This window comes from Artemia franciscana, chromosome 13, assembly GCF_032884065.1.
Source record: "Artemia franciscana chromosome 13, ASM3288406v1, whole genome shotgun sequence".
NCBI lineage: Eukaryota > Metazoa > Arthropoda > Branchiopoda > Anostraca > Artemiidae > Artemia > Artemia franciscana.
This window is the reverse complement of record NC_088875.1, coordinates 41240378-41250659: the sequence shown is the minus strand read 5'-3', so window position 1 is coordinate 41250659 and position 10282 is coordinate 41240378.

The window sequence follows — 10282 nt, the reverse complement described above, 5'->3', positions numbered from 1 at the left end:
AGTGTGGCTAAGATTTTGCAATGCAAGAGAAGATGTTTTTCTCACTGCTCGGTTAAAGTCAAAATTTTTAAGGACAGTATAAAAAATTGAGAAATGCAGTTTAGGTTTTACATCAATTTTAGTGACCACCTGTACGGTATAATACTCTGTAGTTGGTCATCCGCTCCTTAGCGGCTAAATCATTGTAAAATCTCTAAATCACACCACATAAAAATTGGATTGTTTCACCATTGGATGTGTCAAAATCTTTTTAACAAGCATGCATACATATACGTATATTTAAAAACCAGTGGCCGTATGCACGAAATATATATATATATATATATATATATATATATATATATATATATATATATATATATATATATATATATATATATATATATATATATATATATATATATACGTAATCAAATCAGACAGTAGCACTCAACACTTTTGAAATCATAACTTCCGTGCCTCTAAAACATTGTTTATAAAGCCTTTAACTGCAATAATTAGTTCCATAGAAAAGGTCTCTAAGATACCTGGGAGTTGTGATGCACCCCCTCCCCCCCCCAAATAAAAAACTATTCCCTAAATTCTCCAAACTTTGGCAATTTCTCGTAAAACATTCTAGGTTATCCTCATACTCCTCACAAAAGGGGTAGGCACACTTAGGAAATCATCAGGTTTGCAATCGGGACCCTGGCCTTTTTTTCCATGCCATGAGAAACCAGCTTTATCCAGTAGGGCTTTAAAATCCGTTTTGGCCATGTTACCTTCCTAGCAGATTTCAACATTTCGTTATAAGCCGCCTTCGCTAGCCGGTTATCTGGCAAATGTAATACTTGTAACCAAAACTTTGTCATCTATATACCTCTTATGACGCAAATTCGGTAAACCCAGGTCACCTCTAAGAACCAAACTACTAAAATTATCATTTAAGTCAACTACTTTTCTAAAATACATATAATGCAGAGACTTGCATCTTCATATTCTCAATTCCGTTATGTGTTTTGCCGGAGTAGAGCACAAGCAGGTACCTTTCCACGCGAAATCATCGATTTAATATGTTCAGTCCAGTTCCCATTTGCTGCGAGTGGCCTTCGAAGCTGCGCCGAAAACCGGCGTCGCTCCTCCGAAAATTCTATGGCGCGCAACCGCCCAAAAGGCTTCAGCGCGCCGATACGGGTCGGAAATTTTAAGCGCCGAATTGTTTTCTGAGATTGTTGAGAGGCAAATATAATGCAAAATCTACTATGTTTGGGTAAGTCCAAGAATTTTGGACCCTTCTAAAAAAACAAAACAATTAATCTACTCGTCAATTATGGACTTTAGATTATCGTTCACTTGTTTCTATCCTCTTTGCTACAATGTAATATTTTCTATTTAAAATCAGCTTCGACTAGCCATGATATCCCTCGAATATCTTATTTGTAAATGTTTTACCATATGCAAAAACGCAGCTATTCTACAAAGGCCTGAAGGCAAGGTGGAAAAATTTATAAGTAAACCTCCTCCCCTCCCTCACCCAATTTTTTTTTTATACATGGAAGCATGTACAAAGTGGAAGAACTAAACTTATACACAAAATTTGTGTTCCTAACGGCCTTCTCGAAAAAAAAAAATCAAATATAAAATAGAAATGAATTCCCTAAAAGATTGTTTGATTTAGATGAGGTTCTTGATGCTGATAATCAGTTGCCCATTGTGCAGATTGCTGATGATCTGCCTCCTGTGTTATCAATATGTGAACAACGCAGGTCCAAAGAACTGGGTTTATCCACAAGATGGAATGGAACATAAATAGTACGATGCAAAGCATTATTCAATACAAAGGCCCTGTGGCAAAGGTACTGTGTAAAATTGGGAAACCTGACCATGTTCTACATGATGAGGAATATGAACTGATGCGTGAACTTTGCTCTCTACTACCAAATTTTTTACTACAGTCAAGGCTATTGAGGGAGAATTCTTTCCCACCCAAAATATTGCTCTGGCGGGGCCTCCTAAAAGGTCATCTTGTGGAGCAGCCTATGATAGTAGCTATATTTTGCTTCTGAAAGAAAACGTGAAAAATAAGTTTGTCTTTCGCTTCCCAAGGGATGATCTCATGGTGACAGCTGCAATTTTGGACTTCTAAATGTTAAAGATAAAGACAACTGATGAGGGTCTAAACATTCTTGATGGTTCACTGACAAGAAGGGAACTCTTGTTCAAAATGGTTACGCCTCTAGTGCTGGCGGCTGACATAAGGTACTTTACCACATCTTCTATGAACCGTATTTGTCCAACCAACGCACCAAGTCCCTCCACTTCAACTTGTGGTCAGCATTTTAGTACTTTAGAAATTATTTTATACGAAGAGCAGAGGGCCCTCGAAAAGCCTGAAGAGAAGGCTGTAATATCTGGGGCTGTCAGTGGATCAACTACCCCAACCAGTTGTGTGAACATGGCTTGTGGGTTTTCTCAGAAGAGCAGCAACTCTAAATCACTTCATGATCATACATGAAAAAAACGAGGCTTCTCGATCAAATAATTTGTCAGAACGACAATGCAGAACAGGATGAAAATGATGATGTGATTCGGCGTCAAGTAGATTTGTGTCGGAGCTTGTCAGCCCATTCCAGAAGATCAAAGATCCTGCCCTAATTGGTGCAATCAATACAGCCATTGCCTTCTAGAAAAGATATTTTGCTCGGCTGCCATGGATTGCAGCTTTGGCAACAGAAGTTCTATTGTTAGTGGCAACAAGTGCCTTAGCACAAAGGGTTTTCAGGGTGCGGGACTGATTTTTGCTCCTAAGCTCTATGCTCTTTACTGCTAAGTTCTATGTTGGCCCCACACCACGTAAACAAGCTCAATTTTATACATAATAACTACAAGCATTTCAAAGCTTTAAAGGAAAGCAATAGTTTATTTCTAGCTAAGTTTTTTTATTTTTTATTCTGGCGCCTTAAACTGCCTGAGAATTGACAAAATAGGGAATTTTAAAACTTAATTTAAATCAAACTCTGAAATTTAAAGCCAGAACTAAACATTTGATAATATATAATGCTTTTCTTTAAAAGATGTTCCCTCTTTTTACATAAAAGTTTTTCTTTACAAAATGTTGCCTCTTTTTCTTCTAACATCTGGGAACGAACTGTTCTTACAGATCGACATGCTAAGTTTTCTGAAAATTGGCTAGGTAAAAAAACAACAACAAATAAATAAAAAAAAAAATCAAATATTAAATCGTACGCAACGCTAAAAGTAAAACTTTGATTGTTTGATATGCTTGCCCACCATGTTCAAGTATATTCACAACCACAGTACCTTAATTGCTGAAATGGGAAGGAGAACAAATAAGATCTTTCATTCTCAGAGGAGTTCGTTGAAACGTTTAATTTTAAACTTTTATTATATCACTCTTAAGTGAGAGGATTCAATCTTGAAACCATGAGAAATAATAGCTTCTGTAACGTAGGGAGTGAGGTGTTGAGGGGTAGGGTAGTGAAAAAAGTAGAATCCAGGTTACAAGACAAGGAAATTCAGACATGAAGTAAGATATAACCTTCAGATTCCATCGAGGTTTCATAAATTAGCCATGGATTTATGGTGCAAGGACATTTGTTTAATTCAAGCCTTAGAACTTAATTTGAATTTTAAATTACTCCTTTTGTCAGATTAGTTCAAATATCAGGTAGTTTAAGGTCTCGCTATCGATCATTTGAGTTATTAAATAAAAAAAACGAGTTTTTTTAACTGAAAGTAAGGAGCGACATTAAAACTTAAATCGCACAGAAATTACTTCGTATATGAAAGAGGCTGCTTCCTCATCAACGCCCCGCTCTTTACGCTAAAGTTTGACTCTTTCTCTCAATTCTTCTTTTTAAAACAGTAAAAAACTTTAGCGTAAAGAGCGGGGCGTTGATCAGGAAGCAGCCTCTTTCATATACGAAGTAATTTCTGTGCGATTTAAGTTTTAATGTCGCTCCTTACTTTCAGTTAAAAAAACTCGTTTTTTTTATTTAATTTCTGAACGTTTTTGAATCAATGCATGTTTTGATTTTGGCTCTCCGCAGAGGAATAATCAAAACGAAATTTGCATATTTTTTTTTTGGGGGGGGGCTAAATGGCTTTCTCATAATTTTGATCGAATGATTTTGAGAAAAAAAGAGCGGGGGCGAAGCCTAGTTGCCCTCCGATTTTTTGGTTAATTAAAAAGGCAACTAGAACTTTTAATTTTTTACGAATCTTTTTATTGGTAAAAGATTTACGTAACTTATAAATTAGCTTACGTAAAGAACTTTTGTATTCTCATGTTTTTATTACATATATGAGGGGATTCACCCCATCGTCAGTACCTCGCTCTTTACACTAAAGCTTAAATTTTATCCCAATTCATTAAGAATGACCCCTGAATCACAAAAGCCGTAGAATAAATAGTTGAAATTACTAAAAATACTTTAGCGTAAAGAGCTAGGTATCATAAGGAGGTGAGCCCCTTATATGGGTAATAATTTCTGTTTGTTTTAAGTTTTATTGCTGTTCCTTACTTCCAGCTGAAAAAGCTTTTTCACATTTATTTTTTAATTTTTTTTTTAAATAACGCTAGTAAATCCTGCTCTCCCTTCATGGAAGTTTTCTTTTCCCATGACAAGTTCTCGATGGAAAGTTCCCCCAGCATATCCCCCTCTTCTCAACCCTTCCCCCCAACCAAAAAAATCCTCCTGAAAACGCCTGTATACTTCCCAATAACCATTACTATATGTAAGCACAGGTCAAAGTTTGTAACTTGTTGCCCCTCCCACGGGGACTGTGGGGGAGTAAGTCGTCCCCAAAGACATAGTTATAAGGTTTTTCGACTACGCTGAATAAAATGGCTATCTCAGAATTTTGATCCGTTGACTTTGGGAAAATAATTAGCGTGGGAGGGGGCCTATGTGCCCTCCAATTTTTTTGGTCACTAAAAAAGGGCACTAGAACTTTTCATTTCCTTTAGAATGAACCCTCTTGCAACATTTTAGGACAACTGGGTCGATACGATCACCCCTGGGAAAAAAAAAACAACAAAAAAAAAAAAAAAAAAAAAAAACAAATAAACACGCATCCGTGATCTGCCTTCTGGCAAAAAATGCAAAATTCCACATTTTTGTAGATAGGAGCTCGAAACTTCTACAATAGGGTTCTCTGATACGCTGAATCTGATGGTGTGATTTTCGTTACGATTCTATGACTTTTAGGGGGCGTTTCCCCCTATTTTCTAAAATAACGCAAATTTTCTCAGGCTCGTAACTTTTGATGGGTAAGACTAAACTTGATTAAACTTATATATTTAAAACCAGCATTAAAATGCGATTCTTTTGATATAGCTATTGGTATCAAAATTCCATTTTTTAGAGTTTTGGTTACTATTGAGCCGGGTCGCTCCTTACTACAGTTCGTTACCACGAACTGTTTGAAAAGAATGTCTGTGAGAAGTTAAGATTGATATTTCGTCCTTATCTTGCTTGAGGTTCGGCCATGGTAACGATGCTAAAAAGGAATTATGGATTGAATTCTGATAAAAACTGATACCAATTTAGTCTTCAAAACTTTTTACAAGTAGCCGAAAAAATTCTAGAAATAGAAGACACGCCAATAAATTGGCGGCGCCGAAACGATTTCGGCGACACCGGTGGCACGTAACCACTTGCATAATTGTGTCCGCTGCCGCTTACTTTTATTTCGGCACAGTTTTGGGGTTTAGCTGCGAGCACGTTTCCTAAATACTTATACCGAGGGGCTACCTTTATTGACTTTCCTTTGTGAGTAAATGACAAATCATGTTGTCCGTTGGGTTTACCGGTGTAAAAGATGACAATCTCGGTCTTGGATGCGTTTAGCTTCACTTTCTTTGTTTCTAAGTAAGCTTCAGCTAAATCCAGGAGAGTTTGAAGCTCCTCGGCTGACTTAGCCACCAAAAAACAGTAAACAAGGCCAAACGAACAGTAAACAAGAAAATAGAATCTTCGCAAGTGATGGTCAGGGCCCATCTCTGTTCAGTGTCCTGCCAAATCATTAATGTATAAAGTAAAGAGCTTCGGTGACAGTGTGCTTCCTTGACGGATTCTTTTACAGGCTGTGAATGGTCTAGATACTCCTTGTTTAGTAATGATAACTACAGATAAAGTAATCTCATACATGCTAATTAACAATTTGATAAATGGCCTAGGTAGCCCTAGGTAAACTAGATAAAAACAAAATGGGTCTATCAATGCTATCAAATGCTTTTTCAATGTCGAGGAAAGCCACATAAAACTTGCCATTTCTCCTGCAATATTTCCCCATGAGAGTTTAAAGTATAAAAACCCGGTCAGTTGTTGAGTAACCATTACGACATCCCCGTTGCGTCTCACTTATAACATTTCCCCTATCAAGCCAGCACCTCAATCTAGCATCAAACATCTTTTTCAAAATTTACTAGTAGTTGGCTCTAGACATATTGGGCAATAATTACTATGCATCATGCGGTCACCCTTTTTAAATAACGGGTTTATTACCGACATATTCCACGCTGCTGGCTATCTACACGAAACTAGGACTGCATTGAACATACTTAATAGAATTGGCAACAGGGCGGGGTCCTATTAATTTTTATACGTAGTAGAGGAAGTCTCGTCAGTACACGGAGAAGATCCTCAGCAGTAATTCTTAATACTTTTCCTCAGATATATTCTGTATGAGCTGGTAAGAATGCTCTGGGAGAGGGAATTCACTAACAACTGAATCAATGACTCGGTATACAGATGCAGGTAAATTGGTGGTGCGGCTAATTCCTTGAGATCCTCCCAGTTTTCGTAGTATTTCGGCCAAGAATTATCGTCCGGAAAAGCCTTTGACTTGTCACGTGGCACACAGAAGGACTTCCAGAATTCTTTCACACTGGCCTATTTCTTCCTCAGACTAATCCTGACGCAACATTTAGTGTGTGATTAGCTTGAATTTTTTAACCATAAACAACATTCAGAATTTCAGATATACAAATAGACAACAGTAAAGCGTAATCTTGGCTACACATTCAAAGCTTGAGCCTAATCTTAGAAAATGCTGTCTAATCTTTGACACTCGATCTTACAGTTTGAAAAACACATCCTAATGACAGAAACAGTCAAACTTGGAGAGACTTAATCTAAGACAAGTGCTGTGAAACAGAATAATTGTATTTATATAAACTAGATTGTAGAGCTAACTTTTGTCTAAATTCAAATTTCGAAAGACCAGATGTTTTCAAAGATTATAGTCAGTCAATCACAACTGGTCTAGTCCTAATCATCAGCCAATCACTACTATCTAACCCTATATACATAATTTCCGTATAGGAAATATAATTTTTAATCAGAACATCTAGCCAAGTACTGGGGGTCTACGTATACCAGGTAAGTTTTCTTAGGCAACTCACAGCAAAATCATTTGTGTATTGAAAGCTCCATGTACAAGCAATGGAGTTTTAAAGTTCCATGAACAATGAAATCTCATTGTTTGAACTGGTTAAATGAAAAATTACACAATTAGATATATCTTAAAAATAGAGAAAAATTGGGAATTCAATTTTAGATGGAAAAGACTCCAACATGCAATTTTTTAGTAGCAAGTGTCAAAAAAAAAAAAAAAACGTGGGTGGAAAATCACCAAAATGTCAGGCTAATAAATCTGGCACCAAACAGCTTAAGAAAGTGTGGGTTCCCTTTGAAGGTATTGTTTCTTTTGGAGTCAGAAGATTGTTAATGTTTGAATTTTAACATGCAAAAAAGTGTTGCAAAATTTAACGAATTAGTTTTACTCAATTGTTTTCACAATTTAATCTGACAACACTGGCAAAAATGTGGTACTGTTTTGCATCATAGAACTGTACAGAAAGAAAATATTTCTGTTTTGATGTCCTCGGTACTTCAAGTATCTTGAGAACCAAATAAGATAAGAAAAGATGGATTGGACCAATCGATAAATCATGTAGAGTTCAATCAAGTGAATCAGCTGTAAGCCTCAGTTTGGCAAAAATCCTCCATTTCGCCCTTTAAACTAAAAGAGCTCATCTTATGAAAAAATTTTCTGAACAGGGTAGACTTAGTACCAGCAACTTTCATTTTGTCGCTAAAACCGTCCTGCGCATTAAATTTATTTCAATTTTCATCAGGAGCAGTGAAGTACACTAATTGTGTAATTTTGGTTTGGACGCCTCAGCTCAGTGGTCAAAGCTACTTGCCTAGTTGACAGTAGGCTCTGGGTTTAACCATTATCGATAAAAAATTGCCATTGCTTGTTACATTAAACAAAAAAACAAGTTTTTTGAATGAAAGTAAGGAGCGACATTAAAACGAACCGAAATTACTCCGTTTATGAAAGGGGCTTTTCCTCCTCAATGCCTCGCTCTTTACACTAAAGTTTGACTCTTTCTCTTAACTCTACTTTTTAAAACAGTAAAAACTTTAGCGTAAAGAGCGGGGCATTGAGGAGGAAAAGCTCCTTTCATATACGGAGTAATTTCTGTTCGTTTTAAGTTTTAATGTCGCTCCTTACTTTCATTTAAAAAACTTGTTTTTTTTTTTTTTTTGTTTAATTTCTGGACGTTTTTGAATTAATGTATGTTTTGATCTTGGCTCTACGCACATAAATAATTAAAACGAAATTTGGTTATTAATTTTTTTTGGCTAAATGGCTTTTACATAGTTTCAATCGGAAGATTTTGAGAGAAAAGAAGTGAGGGAGGAGGCCTAGATGCCCTCCAATTTTTTGATTACTTAAAAAGGCATTAACTTTAAATTTGTTACGAACGTTTTCATAAGTAAAAAATATACGTAACTTATGAATTAACTTGCGTAGCGAACTTCTGTATTCGTATGTTTTTGTTGCGTATATGAGGGGGCTCGCCCCTTGTCGATACCTCGCTCTTTACACTAAAGCTTAATTTTGTCCTAATTCCTTAAGAATGACCCCTGAATCACAAAGGCCGTAGAACAAGTAGTTGTAATTACTAAAAATACTTTAGCGTAAAGAGCGAGGTATTACGAGGAAGTAAACCCCTCATATGCGTTATAATGTCTATTCGTTTTCAATTTTAATGCTGCTCGTCACTTTCAGTAGAAAAAACTTTTCATATTTATTTTTTCACTGTTTTTTAAATAATGCTAGAAAATCCTGCGCCCCCTCCATTGAAAGTCTCTTCCCCCATGAGAAGTTCCTCCATGGAAAGATCCTCCCACGTAACCCCTCAACTCAACTCTCCCCCCAACCAAAAAAATCCCCCTAAAAACGTCTCTACACTTCCCAGTGACCATTACTATATGTAAACACAGGTCAAAGTTTGTAACTTGCAGCCCCTCCAAAGGGGACTGCGGGGGAGTAAGTCGTCCCAAAAGACATAGTTATTAGGTTTTTCGACTATAGTGAATAAAATGGCTATCTCAGAATTTTGATCCGGTGGCTTTGGGGAAAAAAAAGAGCGTGGGAGGGGGCCTAGGTGCCCTCCAATTGTTTCGGTCACTTAAAAAGGGCACTAGAACTTTTAATTTCCGTTAGAATGAGCCCTTTCACGACATTCTAGGACCACTGAGTCGTTAAGATTGTCAAGTCATAATAACCAATATAAATAAGGTAGGCAGCACCCAGAATTTAGCGTAAGCACGAAACTTTCTGGTGCCTCGTCTTTTGCTTCTTTTTTCCACTGCTATCATGAATCAAAAACAAATTTGAAGAAATGAAGATTGACATTAGGGGGTTATAAGGCCAACGAAAATACAAGACTAACCAAGCGAATCAGCGCTTTTTCAGCGCTATCATAAAAATTAGAAGAAAATACACAAAAATGTAGACAAGACAACTCGGATAGAACCTAACAACGCGGAAAGCCAATAGAAAAATATATATAAATGAAACGAAAATTGAAGAATTAGAAACTAATAGAAATGACAAATAAAATCCAAAATTAGCAAGATTAACAATTTTTAAGAATTAATGATAAAACAATTTAAATGAATCAACAGCCCCAATTTCACAACAAAAGATGAACACACTGGCTGTCGAACCAGTGATTACTGTGTTTCGTCATGTTACCGCATACAGTTTTGTTGTGTATACAAGAAATACACGAAATTCGCGGGTGATCTTATATCATAGAGCTGGCAAGGAGCCTGGGACTTAGTCCATGAAAAGAAAAGCCAAATATCACTAAGAAACCAGTTCCAATTACTAACAAAAATTGGCTGGGTCACGTTTTATGTGTGCAAGGCTTCAACAAATTGTGCTTCTTGACAATCCAGTATGGGCCAAACAAATA